The sequence below is a fragment of the Herpailurus yagouaroundi genome, unplaced genomic scaffold (genome assembly GCF_014898765.1).
Source record: "Herpailurus yagouaroundi ecotype Mexico unplaced genomic scaffold, PumYag 141, whole genome shotgun sequence".
Taxonomy (NCBI): Eukaryota; Metazoa; Chordata; class Mammalia; order Carnivora; family Felidae; genus Herpailurus; species Herpailurus yagouaroundi.
Window position 1 is genome coordinate 35,017,469 of NW_024412396.1, and position 17,714 is coordinate 35,035,182.

Below are 17,714 nucleotides of genomic sequence, written 5' to 3' on the forward strand. Positions count from 1 at the left end.
CTTTACTCAGTCCACCAATTCCAATGTTAGTCTCTTCTAGAAACATACCCAGCAATAATGTCTAACCAGATATCTAGGCATCCCAAGGCCCAGTCACGCTGACACATAAAATTAATCATCACGAATCCATCCCTTATCGACTTGATACTCATACACGACTCCTTAAACCATACTTAATCTCCAAATAAAGACATTAACAAGGTCATAATTCCACCTACCATGATACAACTATCTTGTATACAACCAAAAACATGCTAACTCCTTTCATAGAAGAGGCCCTTTCATAGATAATGCCCTTGAGCAATATGTATTTTCTCCTTTGATATCCTGTAACTGAAATACAATGATTTAAAATTGACAATACTCAAATACTATGATAAAAAGTGAATACATCTTATGTTGCATGATAAAGGAATAAGAGAGGAAAGAGACAAATATAAATGTGTGTGTGTGCATAGTTACATAGATATGAATTCAGAATAAGTATACTGGGTGCCAAAGCTCTGGGTACTGGGTTCATAAAGCACCTGACACTGCAATGTCACTGGCAGTTGACTTTTGGAGTGATTGGTTACTGCTTTGGAGAAACTTCAGGGGTGTGAAATTACATTCTGGTGTTTCTGAATTCACTGGCTGGAGTGCTGTCCTTTTTTGTTGTAGTTTTTTACGTGGAGTAATGAGGTGAAATGAATCTCAGGATCTTTCAAACAATGGAGTCAGCACTTTGATGGGGTTTGATGTGTCCTCAGCCTCCATCTCACAAAGGCAATTCTTATCCTGTCCAGTGGTATACTCCTGGCCTCCTTTCCCTGAGGCAGCGGAGGGCAAAGGCAGCAATGTGGCTAAAGTGGGCGAAAAGTGGGCTCCTTTTAGCTCATTTTGTGGGGAGGGAGGCACATCTTTCTGAGTTTCCCTTTCACTCTCTGAGGTGTCTCTTGTTAGTGTTGGCCGTATTTGATGCCATGTTATTGTTTCCTTGAGTCACAAAGAGGCCTCATGCCAGCAGATTAATCTTCTATTCCAATGCTGAGTGGTGATTTCTTTTCTTTGAAAGAAAATTTGGTGAAATATTTTAACCTGAGTGAAACATACACATTTGCTTTCCTGTTTCTCAATCTTTGTATTCACCTGCCTTTTTCTTTAATAGTTTACCCAGTTGTCCTTCCCAGTTAACCACCTCTACTGGTTTTGTTATTTTTACAGTTTACACGCACTATAATGAGGATGAGATTTAATCAAGAATTGTATTGAATTGATTTTCTCTGGAGCCTAAAGCTGATGGAGACAGGGGAGCAGAAATGAGTAGTGAAAATGCAGATTTTACAGGTAGGGTTCTTGAATTCCATCCCAATGCTAGTGTTACCTTATCCTGTGTGTATAGAGTGGACATTTTACCATTCTGTGCCTCAGTTTCCCAACCTGCAACATAAGACCTTTCTTATCTCTTAGGGACGCTGTGAGGATAATGTGATAGCATATTTGAAAGAGTTCTGAGCACTTAGCAGGAAAGACATGGTAATCTGTCTCCAATTATCTTGTATTATAAAGGGGACTAGCATAAGGAATAATTTAGGACCACAGTGCTATAAAAATAATTGCATACACTTATTCAACCTGTCTCTTACTCTTTCTCATATATGCCTGTTCTATTAATGCCTGTCCTGGAGCGGGTAGATAGGGTGGAAACACTCCTAGATTGGTTGGCATGGAAACTAACCCCAGAGCATGCTGGGAGCAGGCAGGCAGTCCTTGGACCCAGCTGTGTGGCAGGTGTGACAACACCCCTCCCCCCCTGAAAAATCACTGTGGAACTAAGGAATGCCTAATTGGACTAGACGTAGAATAATAGAAATATAATTGAGTTGTAAGTATACTATTGTTCCTTCTCTTCAAAATAAAAAAAGCACTAAAATACCTTATGACAAGATGGACTTTAAATCAGTCTTTCTTGGCACCTCAAAATCTGCCTTATGAAATTATTCCTTTAAAGAAAGACTAACCAGGGCCTATGATCCACTGTAATAAATACTTTTAGGGATGTCTGCTCATCTTACACCAGTACCCTTTCCCTGGAAACTTCCTTTCCCCATAGAGTGTTGAATTTACAGGCAGCTTGTTTGGACTGCAAGATACCCGGACTGGATTAGAACTGAATGCCTGATTTAGACGGGCAGTCAGATTCTTTGTCCATCTGGCACTGGGAATTGGAAGTGATGATTTTTTAAAAATTATTTACCAGATGTTAATGAACAGATTCTGAAGCATGCAGTTCTAGCACGGGAGAGAGATGAGGTGGAGCAGACATGAGTTTGCTATTGTTTTTGAATTGCTTGGAGTTCAAGTCTTGCCTCCCACATGGGCCAGCTGTGGGGTCTTGCACAAGCTGAAGTGCATCCCTGAGACTTTGTTTCCTTTAAACTAGGTTTTTGGTTTTCTTTTTTTTTTTTGTCAGTCTTCCCCCCGCCCCCACCAGCCCAGTTTTATTCAAATATAACTGACATATGTAGCATTGTGTAAGTTTAAGGTATACAACAGGTTGACTGGATACTTTTATATATTGCAAAAGCATTACCACCCTACCATTAGCTAACACCTCCATCCCATCATATAATCACCATTTCTTTTTTGTGGTGAGACCATTTAAGATCTACTCTTTAACAACATTCAAGTACACGATAAGATATTGCTAGCTGTAATCACCATGCTGTACGTTAGATCCCCAGAAATTATTCATCATATAACTGGAAGTTTGTACCCTTTGACCAATATGTCTCCATGGAAATGATTTTTATTCATTCTGGACTATTTGCTTAAACTGTGCCATGCTGAGGTATGCCAGAGATTAGTCTGATGGGTTTTTCTGTTAATTATCCACAAGTTTATCTACCCCTGCCCTCAACTCATGAACTAGTTGGTAGCAAGAATTTAGTTTCCTTCCCCTGAATTCATCTGAACCCACTGGACTGTAATCTCTGACATAACCGAACTAACTAAATGTACTGTGAGAGCCATGAGCCATCCTGGGGGTTTGATCATCCCCCCTGGAAAACGGAGTGCTCCAGATTTCACAGAAAAGTCACGAGAATTGTGAAGAAATGGTTTAAGCGAGGGTGGTGTTTACTGATTACGTAGTCAGGATCCTGGCAGGACTCAGTTGGCACACTTAATGCATAATTTGGGAACTTACTAAAGGGACTATTCACAAAGGGCGCAGTGTAGGGAAACCACGGGGATAGTGAGACACCCTGTAGGTAGTGGGTTGTTGTTACCACTCCCATGCTCAAGTAGGGAAGGGCAGGGAATGGTTCTGGGGACAAAGAGAACAAAGAAAGCCAGAGCTTTGAGGCAGAGAGGAAAAGTGTGAGAGCTCCTGCGGAGATGGGAACACTGAAGGAAAGCATGAAGCCAGCCCTGGGTAACTAACTCCATGGGCAGGGAACCTGACCTCACTCTCTGAAGTTCTCCTCCCCACTAATCTCCTTCTGTCGTTCCCCATTGGCCAAACCCAGCTGGAAGTCAGAGGACAAGAGAGCTGATCGATGCCGTCCGTGCAATTTGGACTTCTGGGCAGTGGAGCAGAGTAGAGAAGGTCACGGTGTGGATCAGGATCAGGAGGGAGCGAAGGGGGAGCTACAGCTCAGTGACCTCTCTTTCCACCCACTTTATGTCAGGCTCTCATCTCCTCCTAACTAGGCATTTGCTGTAACCTCTTATCAGGTTTGATCATGTGACTCTCCAGCTGTTTCTGTCCTGACCTGGGCCTAATTTTCCACCCCTCCGCACACACTTGCATCCTGAACCCCTAGACTGAACTACTTGTGGTTTTTCTTCATGCCTCTTCATATCTGTAGGTACCCTATTCTCTGGCAAGAATGCCCTTTGCATTTCTTGACTCCCTGTCAAAATTCTGTTCAGTCTTTACAAACGAAAGTTCGCTTTTCTCTGAAATTTTCTGGTCCCATCCCAGGAGGGTTAGACACTTTCTTTTCTGCCCTCCCAGATGACCCTGGACCTTCCTGTGGTCACACGTGTTGCAGAATACTGCTAACACTGGTTCACGTCCCTTCCTCTGCTGTGGGTCCTTGAGGGCCCCTGTGTCTGTTGCACTGCATTTGGTATCCTTAGCACTTCCCGTAGCGGGTGGTGCAGACTTGACATTCAGTAACTGCTTCGTAAACGAACATGTTTTCTGCTTTCCGTAATGCCCATCTTCCATTATCCTTCCAGTATCCACACACCCTCCGGAGTTATTATTCAAAACACAAATTCATTGTGATCCTCTCCTTCCTAGACCTCTCCAGTGCTTCCTACAGAGCACAAGCTCTCTAACCTGTCTCCATTTCCGTCTCAACCACCACTCCTCCCTGGCTCCCTTCCCACACCCTCATCCCCATTCCAAGCCCCGTGGAACTGCTTAGAGCTCCCTAGCAAGCCATTTTGTCGCATTTGCATTTGTTCCTCCTTCTGCCTGGCATGCCTTCTCTACTTTCCGACACTCTCCGACTCTTGTCTCCCTACCCCCACCCCAGCTTTTCTCCACCAGTATACTTGGCGAAGTCATATTTTTGAAAGACTTACCTTATATGGCATTTCCTCTGTGCAATTTTCATTGAAAGCTCTCCTTGCAATGCAACAGTTAGCTCCTTTAATTTTTTCCACCTCTCTGAAATTCCCTACACATTGTGCCACAGTGATTTGTTTATTTCTGGGTCGCTATCATCTTTCTTCTCTCCAGAATCTGACACAGAGCCTGGCACATGCAGGATGACTGATCATTGTGTCTTGAGTGAACATACGACAAATGAATGAATCAATCAAACCTGAGTCTGGTGGTCCCCCGGAGTTGCAGTTGCAGGAATGGTTTCCTCTTCCTCTGGCTATTTTTATACAACACGCGAGGTCCTGCTTGTCCTTGGCACATAGGGGCAGACCAAGTCACATCTGACACGGCCAACGGGGTATAAGTGGAAGTGTATAACACTGGAGAACAATGTCCTTAAAGGGAACGGGAGCATCTGTCTTCACTCCTCTCTCCTTTCTGTGGGCTCTTTTGTGACTGTATGGTCTGCCATCCCAATAGCCATCTTGGTGCACAGGTTGGAAGTTGCATCCTAAGAATGGTGGAAGGACAAACTGGGGGGCGGGGGGGAGCCTGGGTCTCTGATGGTTGTAAAGCTGCTGTATCAGCCATAGATGATCTATGCAGACTTTTAAGTAAGGGAGAAATCAAATTCTGCGTTGTTCAAGCCCTTGTTACTTTAGGCTTTCTGCCATTCGCAACCGAACTAAATTGTAATTAACATTTTTCCTAAATCATTTCTGCTGGCTGAGCCAGAGTCATATGTCATGAAAAGAATTGGCACATCACATCGTCCTTCTCTGTACCTACTATTCTTGTTTCACTTTTCTTTTGTGACTTTTCTTTTCTTTTTTAATTTTTAGTATTAAAGAGAGAGAGCAAGCTTGCACGAGCAGGGGGGTAGGAGCACAGAGGGACGGAGAGAGAGACTCTTAAGCTCAGTGCAGAGTCCAATGTGGGGCTCGATCCCACAACCCTGGGATCATGACTTGAGCCAAATTCAAGTGTCAGACACTTAACCAACTGAGCCACCAGGCACCTCTTTTGTGACCTTTCTAATCAGGTTTTGTGGAGGCATATTAAAGAGCCTAAATGTAGGTAAGCAAGGACATCACCCTTTTTTTTGTATATAGACGTATGCTTTATTGAATTTCAGAATTTCATCTTACTATGACAGCTGACTTTGAGTTGACAGAGTCTGTGTCTCAGCAGTACCAGAAATCCTCAACAGAGTCAAATCTGTACTGCCAAGGAATGTTTTATTTTGATTTTGGTGAAAAATGCTGCCTTCATTGTGAGAGACTAATTTACATTTGCCTCTTTATCTCAGTGATATTTACCACTGCTTTCAGTCAGTGCCCGTAGCTCTCTGCCCAGCACCTCCTGATCTGGCTTTTAGATCAAAAGCATCCAAGGCATTGTAGCCCCCTTCTTGCTTTTCAGTATTACTTTAATTTTGTTTTTGGTTTTGTTTTTTTGTCTTGGTTCACTTCTCAACAGGCAAAGGGTGGACAGCAGTTTAGGAAAAGAGAATCATTATCCACCCCATCTGGCAAAGTTCAGTTTACTATGTGAATTGGGATTTTTGTATTAGAAAAGCTGTGGAGATTTTTGATTAGATGGATTTTTCAGGGAGTTTTCCATGAGGAGTCAGCAGCCTGTGGTTATGTTCTGCACTTATTAAAAGATGGAGTTGTAAAATTGATGTGTATGTAATCTCTTCAGGTTTCCATGGCAACAGTGGTAGCAATTCAGTGAGTAGCTTTTCCATTCTTCCTTCAAGACCTTCAGGCTGTAAGATTGTTTCAGGGAAACAAACAAACAAACAAACCCTTTTCTTCCTTTAAACTACAATACATGCATTTAAACTCATTGGATGAGATACTTATGAGGCTGGGAATACACAGAAGATGTGAGTTCAGGAAGCAAGTAGTTTCGATATTAACAAGCTTTGTGACCTCGGGCAAGTCAATTACCCTTTGTAAGCCTTGATTTTTCTCATCTATAATATATGAAGAGAAATATGCCTACATTGCAGGATTGTGAGAGGACTAAATAAAAGGGTGTACCTGAATTGTTTAGCACAATTTTTGCCTTCTGGTAACTATTGGTCATCATCTTAATGAGTATTCAGCCAGTTGGGATATAATATTAGGTTGTAAGTCTTCAATATGAACATAACTGGCATGGTCCTTTTAATAGCAGCAGGAACACTGAAGATATCTCTTCTTTCATTCTTGATATTGAAAATGTATATTTCCTCAATTTTTTCTTATCAAGGATTTATCTGTGTCTTTATATTTAAAGTGCATCATTTGCAAACAGCATGTATTTGGGTTTTTCTAATCCCATAAGATAAGCTCTGTCTTGGACTGAAATGTTTAGTCTAGTTACATTTAATATAATTTTTTTAAGTTTATTACTTATTTATTTTGAGAGAAAGAGAGCACGAGCAGGGGAGGGGCAGAGATAGGGAGAATCTGAAGTAGGCTTCATACCGTCAGCATGGAACCCTATGAGGGACTCAAACTCAGACCTTCAAGATCATGACCTGAACTGAAACCAAGAATCAGACAACTTAACTAACTAAGCTGCTCTGGCGCCCCATGATGTGGTTGAGTGTAAATCTGTTTTCTATTTGTCCCCTCTTCCTTTTTCCCTTTATTCCTTCCTTCCTGCCTTATTATGAGTTAATAAAATATTACTTATTATGGTATTCTATCTCTACTGGATTTTGAACTAAAACTTTTTGTATTCTTATTTGTCTTAGTGGTTGCTCTAGGGATTACCAGATTCACCTTTATTCCATTACCTCCCATCTCATCTTTGTGATATTGGTGTTGTACATTTTAGTGTCTATATTTGTTACATTGTTACAAAGTCACATGGTTATTATTTTGCTTTACATAGTCAAGTATCTTTTAAAGAATTTAATTAAAAGTAGTCTTTATATTTAACCATATATTTAGTATCTTTGGTGTGTTATATTCCTTCCTATAAATCTGGTGTCATTTCTGTTCACCCTGGATAATTTCTTTGGTTCTTCTGGTTGTGAGTTTCCAAGGACTTTATTCTCTCAGCTTTCATTTATCTGGATATGTCTTTATTTTGCCTTCATTTCTGAAGAATATTTCTATTACACATAGAATTCTATCCTGACCAATTTTTCTTTAAGCACTTGGAAGTTTTATTCTTTGGGTTTACATTGCTTTGAGTAAGTCAGTAGTCATTCTTATAATGTATGTAATTTATCTTTTTTCCCCTCTGGCTGCTTTTATCTTTGGGCTTCAGCAGCTTGATTATGATGTGCCTTGTTTTGATTTTCTTTGCATTTACCTGTTTGAGGATCACTAAGTTGATTATGTCTGTTGATTGATGTTTTTAATTAAATATGGAACATTTTTGACCAATACTTATTCAAACATTTTTATCTACCCTATTCACTCTTTCCTCTCCTTCTGAAGCTCTAAGTACATTTGTTGCTTAGATAGCTGGATACTGGCCCTGAAGTCATTGAGCCCCTATTCATTTCTTAAAACTTTATGATCTTCGTGTTTTAGTTTGGATAAATTCTATTGATTTGCCTCCTAGTTTATTGACCCTTTCTTGTTGATGGTCCAATATGTTTTAATCCCATCAAATGATTATTTTAGTCGGCTTTAGAGAGATGTAGTTAACATACAATAAACTTTACCAATTTTAGAATTTACCAAGACTATGGGTGGTGACAAATATATTTAGACATGTAATGAGGATATGGAACATTTCAACCACTCCAACGTGTTCTCTCTTACCCCTTTGCAGTCAATTTTCTCTTACCACTCCTAGCTCCTGGTAACTACTCACCTGTTTATGTTACTATAATTTTGCCTTAAAAGAAAAAAAAAACATGTAAATGGAACTAAGCAGAAAATAGTCTTTTGTGTTTGACATCTTTATTTATTTATTTTTTTATTATTTTATTATTTTTTTATTTTTATTTGTGTGTGTGTGTGTGTGTTTTGTGTTTGACATCTTTAACTCAGTATGTGCTTTTGGTATTCATCTATGTTCTGGCATGTGTCAGTGGTTATAACTGAGTAATATGTGTATGAACCTGCCAGTTTTTCTCTTCACCAGTTGATGGATATTTAGTTTCTAGTTTGGTCCCTATTATTTCCTCAGGTTAGAGTATAGATATCTCTGTCAGTTTTGTTTTGTTTTAAATTTGAGCCATTCTTGTGGGTATGGAGTAGTATTTCACTGTGATTTTAAGTTGCATTTCTTTGGATTTTAATGTTTATTCATATTTGAGAGAGAGGGGGCAGGGGGAATGGCAGAGAGAGAGGGAGACAGAGAATCTGAAGCAGGCTCCAGGCTCTGAGCTGTCAGCACAGGGCCTGAAGTGGGGCTCGAACTCATGAACCATGAGATCATGACCTGAGCTGAAGTCGGATGCTTAACTGACTGAGCCACCCAGGCACCCGTATTTCAAGTTAATTTTTGCAAATCATGTGGAGTAAGCATCAGGTTTATTTTTCTAATAGGGATATTAATTGTACCAGTCAAGTTCTGAAGAAGACTGTCCTTACCCTATTGAATTATTTTGGCCCCTGGGTAAAAGTCAGAATGTCTCATTTTCCCTTTCACTCTTTTGTGTCTCCCTGCTTCTCTTTCTCTCAACCCTCATTTCTCTCCATCCATCCATCCCCTCATCCATCCATCTATCTGACTGTCTCCTCTCTTGGTTAGAAGAACTTTAAGACTTTATATCACAATGCTCAACTCTCATAGGTAGAAAACCCTTGACTTTGTTATATTTCTGTAACCAGTAGAGGGAATGTAACTTGCAACTTCTAATTTCTATCATGTATTTTGAAAAGTCCAGAGAATTTTATCAGGTGGTATCTTAAGTCCCAAACCAATAGTTTCCCCCAGAAAATTCATCAAGCAACATTTTTTTTTTTTTTAAATGACAATATCAGGCTGTGACTTAAAAGGCAAATAGAACGAAGCCAGGGCTATTTTTTAATTTAATGCAAAATAACGCCAGTTGAATTTCGAGTTATGGCATGATCTGAGATGGGAAAGTCCATACAAAAGCCATCTAGTTTTAGAGTTACTTTTTGAAAAAGTACTCCTGAAACAGTTTGAAAAATTGCTGTGAAAATCGTTTTGACAATTTGAAGAGCCATCATTGGGAGAAAAAAAAAAGCATTGCTATATTTCACTCGCATTCAGTTTTTTTATGGTGCTTTACTGCCCTTAATTACAGTATTAGACACTTTCAACTTTAAATATCGAAAAGGGGAGGAGGAAAGGAGCCATCTGGAGTTTGTTTCTGTTAGAAGCAAAATTTCTAGTTGTGCTTTTGCTAAATCTTTATTGCTCATTCAACGTTTTTCTGTTCCCTTTTATTTTCAGAGACACTTACAGTTTGACAAACACTTTCATACCCATAATCTCATTTGGTCCTCATTAATTTATTCACTTGACAAATATTTATTGAGTGTCCTTACTGTGTTGGGCACCAACAATGATGAAAGAGATGGTTTTAAATTTTGTCTATTTGCTCATGTTGCCCAAATTTATATCTCCAGTCTTTATAGCTTCCTTTAAGCTAACTGATTCAACATTTCTACCTGGATTTCTAATATGTATCTCAAAATTAACTAATATGTCAAACCCAAACTCACCCTTGCCTCCACCCTTCTCATATAAATCCTCTCCTCCCCTAAGCTCTCTATCTCTGTGCCAGTTGTTCAAGTCAAAACCTTGGAAACGCTCTTGATTCTGCTCTCTCCCTACTCCCTGCTTGCCCCTATACATTGAGTCCGTCAGGAAATTGTGTAGCCTCTACCTCTAAAATGTGTCTGGAATTGAAGCCCATCCCACGGCTGCCATTGCTGCCACCATTCAAAACACTTTTATTTCTGGGGCACCTGGGTGGCTCAGTTGGTTGAGTGTTGGACTCTTGATTTCAGCTCAGGTGGTGATCCCAAGGTCGTGGGATTGAGCCCCATATCAGGTTCTGCACTGAGTGTGGAGCCTGCTTGGGATTCTCTCTCCCTCTGCCCCTCCCCTGCTCTCTCTCTCTCTCTCTCTCTCTCTTTCAAACAACAACAACAACAACAACAACAACAACAACAACAACAACAAACACCTTTATTTCTTATCTGGATCATTGCTATAAATAACTTCCACAGTCACATTGCTTCCATTAAGCCCTTCTTAAATCTCTTCTCCACACAGCCATCACAGTGAGCCAAACAAAACAGAAGTTACTCCTTCACCCCAAACTAGCCCATCTTCCTATCGCGCTCAGTATAGAATCACAAGCCATGACCATAAATCCCGTGCACCTCCAGGAGCTGGGCTCCTTTTCCATCTCCTCCCCTCAGGCCCCTCACTCACTCTTCTCCAGCCGCCCTGCCCTTGCTGTTTCTGGAAAAACCACATGAGGCCCTTGCCCTTCACGCTCCTACTTCCTGGAATACACGAGCTCCAAGTTTCTGCACATCTCGCCCTTCCCTTTCTTCAGGCCTCTCTTAAAATGTTATCTCCTCGGGGGAGACAGGCAACAAATACATTTGAAAGCAGAGTTGGAGGAACGGAATTGGGACTGGATGATGTGACAGGAAGTGGCCAGGTGGTTGGAAGAAGATACTTCGGATAGGATATCTCTCTGAGGAGGTGACGTTTATTTTTTTCAACGTTTATTTATTTTGGGGACAGAGAGAGACAGAGCATGAAGGGGGGAGGGGCAGAGAGAGAGGGAGACACAGAATCGGAAACAGGCTCCAGGCTCTGAGCCATCAGCCCAGAGCCCGACGCGGGTCTCGAACTCAGGGACCGCGAGATCGTGACCTGGCTGAAGTCGGACGCTTAACCGACTGCGCCACCCAGGCGCCCCTGGAGGTGACGTTTAAACCAGGACCTGAATAACAGTAAGAAGCCAGCCTTGAAGCAGCATCATTATTTCTTCACTTTATGAATCAGGAAACCAAGGCTGAGAGACTATGTGCGTTTTTGCCTCAGTTGAATACTCGAAGTAAATTTATAGTCCCGAACTCTGACCACAATTTGTCGTCCTTCCTGTGAAATTTCAAAGCCTTTCCCAACCAAAGCGGCTAAAATGTAACACAAACGAAAAACAACAAGAACATGCAACCCATCTCTCTGCTAACTTGAGGGCGAGAATCCCCACCCAGGCCAGCCAGATTGGCAGCCGGCCACATGGAGACAGTTGGAAAACATATTTATTTATTTTTTTCTGTTTCCTTTTATATTCAATCTTTGCATTTCAGGCTAGGGAGCATGCAGCTCAGCCCTAAAAGAAAAAGAAAGTCCCTGATTGTTCTCACTCAGACAGCCACTTCTTAAAAGTCATTTCGCTCAATTCCACAAACCAGTCCCAGAGGAGTGATCTCCTTTGGCTGCACAGTACTGAGCTTGTCTTCATGTCTCTGGAATGCTCCAGGATTTCTTTTTTAAATGGTCACGTCATGCTGGTTGTTTTCAGGTCCTCAGAGCTCTCTCGGGCTTTTTCTCAAGCACAGACACACGGTGCAAGGCCAAGTCCTCCAGTTTTAGCCCTGCTTCCTGTAGCAGATGGTAATCCTGCGTCTGAGACACTGAGGCTCCCTTTTGCTTTGCTAATAGCCCATGAGCCTTTGGGAAAACTTGATTGATAACATCTTTGGAAAAAAGTAAAAGAAAAACCTATTGGGATGACCTGTTCTGGTAATGGCTTGAGACCTAGCTTGGAACGTACCCAGCAGCGAAAACTTTGAAGGGCAGAAGCAAAAATCCAAACATTTTCTGACCCCAGTGCTTAGTAATTTGCCACCTCACTGTCCTGTGTTTTCTTTCTCTAGTGTTCATTTTTTATATACGTGACTTGACTAATTTCTAGGCTCGTTTCCAATGACGTAATGTAGAAAAGGAGTGGGGAGAGAATAAAGCAAAGAATGCACAATTCCTACAGTGAGAAATGAGTTTCACAATGAACTCAGGGAAAGGACATTCTTCTCTTTCCCTTTTTTATTCTGTATTTTGGGTGGGGGAGAGGTTCAAAGAAGAAGAAAGATTGTCGGTTGATGCTAATAAGATTAGCTTAAGGTATTATTTAAAAAGAAAAGGGATTATTGAGGGGTCTGCCTGTGAGGAACAGAGACGAACGTGTTAGCATCAGAAGAATAGGAAATGGTTAAGGAGGAAGCCCAACTAAGGGCACCTCTATGCACAAAAGCAAGAGAGGAGTGGTGAGCAGACACTCAACATTTCGGGGTCTCTGATGCTGGTGAGAAAGAAAATTGACAGGGGAGCTGAAGTCACACAGATTGAGCACATAGAAATTGGGGGTGGGGGGACGGACCACTACCTGAAACATCAGAGCAAGAATACGAAACTCCGATTGGCTTTTCTGATGGGGGTGGGAGGCTGCAGGTGGGCCTTTTGGCATGCTGGAAATAATGGCGCTCTGTACGCTTGATGGAAATAATTTAGCGAAAGCACATGATTGCTACACGCAATTAGAACTTGGAATAAAACATGATTGCTGTTTTCATGTTTGCATATGTAGGATTATATTATAATTAAATGGAATAGTAACAAGAGGTGTGTGTAAATTATCTTCCTGGCTTGTGTGAAAAGATAGAAAGAAGCACGAGTGGACCTAGAGCAGTGGGGAAAGCTCTGTCTATGGACTATTTGTTCCAGGAAATCCTACCACCTTGCTAGGAAGCTAAAGCTATTAGGGAGTTGGCCTCAAGTAAGACAACTGCCGGGATCCTGGCTTTGAATCATCAAAGGACCAGACTTTCACAGGTTAGGGAGAAGCATGAGCTCCTATGACTAGGTTGAGGGAATTTTTAGAAGGAGATTATCCTGTCTGTGTCAGACTGTGCCTTGTCTAAAGCAGCGTTCCCCATGAGAGGTCTGTTCCTATTGGCATATAGATTTGATCAAGGAGACACTTCTCACCTACATCCCTACCAGCTAATGATGTCCTACGACTGGCATTTCTTCTCTTGCTGTCTCTATCTCTTTGCTTAAAGCTAAAGATTAATTGGCTGACTCTTCTTCATTAAATGTTAGCTCTTCACTATTAACCTAAGTAATTTGGGTCTCAGGCTGTGAGAATGAGAATTCGACATCCAGAATAGATAGATTTGTAATTAACAATTGGTGCATGGTGATAGATCCCAGATAAGGGACCAAGGAGGAAGAACATGGTTTGGGGAGCTGACATGTTGAGTTAGAGGTACCAACAGAACATCCAACTTGCACTGTTCAGAAGATGGTTCTATGAACATTCCTAGAGCTCAAGATGTGAATGGATTAGGGATAGACATTTAGGAATCATCAGACATTGGGTGATGAAACCAAGCCATAGGAGTGAATGAAATAACAACATAGGATGAATGGAGACAGTGAGAAGCTGGTCAAGGGTGGTTCATGGTGGAATACCAATTTTAAAGGTGAGTAGAGGCAGGCAGTCTCAGAAAGAGAAGAAGAAACCGGAGATGTAGTAGGAAAAGCAAGAGAGGCTGGTATCAGGAAAGCTATGAGAGAAGTTTTGACATATAGAGCGAGTGACAGTGTCAGTGCTACAAATATGTCAACATAGTAAGGCTGAAAACACTGAAATTCAAATGCATGAGATTTCAAAGCGGTAAGTGGGAACACAGTGCAGGTCCAATAGGTATGTGTCTAATCTTTTAAAATGACTCAACCCAGTAGGATTCTTTCCAACAAAAAGAAATTGGGCCAGTCTGTTTATTTACTTTTCACCCACCATCTCCTGTGACTATCTGTTTGGCTAGAGCCTGCTGTTTTTCTGTTGGGATCCCTGGTCATGGATCCCAGCTCCCCCTGGGAGTACCAGTAACACCCTTTCCATGTAGTCTAGGAAGGACCTTTCTGGACCGTTCTGGTTTCCACCTCCTTGGACAGGGAGAAAATGGGGTCGTCAACTGGCAGAGGGGTTGGGCAGCATGTTCAGTGGGGCTAGAGGAGCCTGTGGGGACTGAACAACGGTGTGGCAAGAGCAGGTTTCCGAGAGAATACAGGGTCACATCCTTCATCCTGAAAGGCAGGACACATGTGGGATAGGAAGGGAGAAATGTGCCCAATGTGCCGCTACCATATGTTGTTGGCCTGGTCAGGGACACTCACCGATCTCCTTGTCCTCTTCCTAGAGTGGGTTCAGAGTGGAGGAGTAAATTCTGAGCAGCAGATCCAAAAACAGCAGATGGAATATGGCTATCAAATAATATATTAAAAATTGCTTCAGGGGCATCTGGGTGGCTCAGTCGGTTAAGTGTCTGACTCTTGATCTCAGCTCAGGTCTTGGTCTCATGGTTGTGAATTCAAACCTCACTTGGGGCTCCATGCTGGGCGTGGGGCCTACTTAAAAAAAAAAAAAAAAAGAAAAGAAAAGAATTACACCAGAATTTATACATCTGCTTGGACATTATTCCCAGCTCTAGTCATCTCCTCCCCTTATAAGGGGGATGCTCGTTCCAGGGATGCAATTATTACTCTGAATGCCTTTGGGGCTCTTCATCTCTTTTAAAGGTCCCCTTTATCTCCTTCCATATTAATTTTCTTTTGCTGCAAAACATAATGCCATGAACTTACTGGCTTAAAAGCAACACCCATTGATTAGCTCACTATTTTGTAAGTCAGAAGTCCTTGTGAGGTTTGGCTGTGTTCTTATCTGGAGGCTTAGGGAAAGCATCAGCTCCCAAACTCATTCAGGCTGTTTAAGAATCCTGTTTAGGGTGGTGAGGTGGCTCAGTGGGTTGAGCCTCCAACTTGGGCTGTGGTCATGATTCCACGGTTCGTGGGTTCCAGCCCTGTGTCAGGCTCTGTGCTGACAGCTCAGAGCCTTAGAGCCTGCTTCAGATTCTGTGTCTCCCTCTCTCTGCCCCTTCTCCACTTTCTCTCTCTCCAAAAAAAAAAAAAAGAGTCGAGTTCAGTGCTGGCTGCCAGCTGGGGACCATTCTCAAATTCTAGAGGCCGTGCTCATTTCTCATCACGTGGTCCCTCCATCTTCATGAGCAGTAGGGTGTCCAGTCATTCTTAGGTGGGAATTTCTCTGACTTCTTCTGTCACCAACCAGAGAAAATGCTCTGCTTTTAAGGGATCACGTAATTAGACCTCGCTCACCTAAGTGACCTCTCTTTTAAGGTCAAACCTTAATTATATCTTCAAGATCCCTTTTGCCATGCAATGTGACATGTGATGTCCCATCATATCCACAGAGAAGGGTCTTATACAAAAGTGAGAGTCTTTAGGGGTCATTCTTAGAATTCTGCCTACCACACTTTCACAGCCAATGTTCTTTTTATAGGCCGCCAGGAGTGAATCAACTCTTCTGGACGTGCACAAAAGTCATTTTATGATTTGAATACAAAGAAATGGGTGCATTTCATTTGCATGACCCATAAACAAGATCTAAAAGTAATTTCAACGTGGAAGTTTTCTTATTTCATGTTTGATTAGGCTACTGAAAAGGGAATGCTTTTTATGGGAACTGATGTGTTGGAAGAAAAAAGAAAAAGAAAAATATTTGAATGGAAGCACAGTGCATAAGTACGTGAAGCCCAAAATTCCCTTCTCAGTTTTAGATAAACTGGTCTCCTGGGACCCACATGTATTCACTAGCAATGGAATTTGTGTCTTAATTTCCCCTCCCCTCCCACCTGCAAGTGACACTGGGCCAGAGGAGTAAAATTCTTGTCTAGCTCAGCAGTTCTAAAGGGGAGCAAAGCCTCCTGGGCACTATTTGGAGAGATAGCAAGAGGCAGGCTTTTGCATTTCTGTGGAGTTTAGACAGACCGTGCATCTATTACAGGTGGGTGGTCTAAATGATCTGTAGCCAGTTTAACTCCTTGGGGTCTTGGGTCCTGGAATATGACTAATATTTTTAAATCAACTCAGTTCTGGATGGTTTTCTGGAGACAAAACATTTAGAATCAGAAGTGATTTTATTAAAACAAGGAGAAGCAGTTCCCCAAGGGGAACTTAGCTTCCTTACCTCGGACTTCCTTTTTCTGCCTTTCTTTAACCAAAAAATTAAATAAATAAACACATGAATACACAAATAAGCAAACAAACAAATAAATGCCTACTCGTTTTAACTAGTATGTAAGCAACCAAGCTCTCGAGCTTTGTAATGTGCTGTAGTGAGAGGCAGGGAAGGCTTCCACCTACCAAACCTACAGGATTAAGTAATGAAGACAAATTAGGAAAATAACCCTGGACTTCAGGATCAGTGTTACATAAACATGCCAAATTCTATGCTAAAAAAGAAGAAGCAGAATATATCTGTCAGAGATGAAAACCATCTCAAAGAATGAGGTGATACAACCCCACATTAATTTTTAAATTTGTAAGGCTAGGATTTGTAAGACATGTGTTAGGTGGCAGAAAGGAAGAAATAACACTGGATTAAAATGAATGCTCCTTCCCTTTTGGGATGAGCACTGGGTGTTGTATGGAAACCAATTTGACAATAAATTTCATATATTGAAAAAAAAAAAAAGAAAAAAATTAAAAAAAAATGAATGCTCCTTCAAGAGACTAGCTGGGTATAATAATGGGAATACTTTTATAAAATCTGTATATATAATATATATATATATTATACACACACACACACATATTCATTTTTCAGATTGTTCATTATTTGTGTCTGCCTGACGTTCCCTCACTACCATCATGCACTTTATGTAACCTGGCATTTTCTTTTTTTTAATTTTTTTTTCAACGTTTTTTATTTATTTTTGGGACACAGAGAGACAGAGCATGAACGGGGGAGGGGCAGAGAGAGGGAGACACAGAATCGGAAACAGGCTCCAGGCTCCGAGCCTGACGCGGGGCTCGAACTCACGGACCGCGAGACCGTGACCTGGCTGAAGTCGGACGCTTAACCAACTGCGCCACCCAGGTGCCCCAACCTGGCATTTTCTATTTTAATTTTATCAATGTGCTGGCCTTAAAATATTTTGTCCAAACCTATATGGAAACAAATGATTACATTAAATATTTGATGAAATTATTTAAATATTAAACTTACTAAACTCTTCCTCTTGCCATCTCTTTCCTTTCCTTTCCTTTTTTTTTTTTTTTTTTTTTTTTTTTTTTT

At 41.3% G+C, this 17,714-nt stretch overlaps 1 long non-coding RNA gene across 1 annotated transcript in view; it reads left to right on the plus strand.

Annotated features, from left to right (window-relative positions):
• Positions 1-17,714, plus strand: part of LOC121031835 (uncharacterized) — a 177,746-nt gene that overhangs the window by 145,398 nt on the left and 14,634 nt on the right. The window lies entirely within an intron of this gene.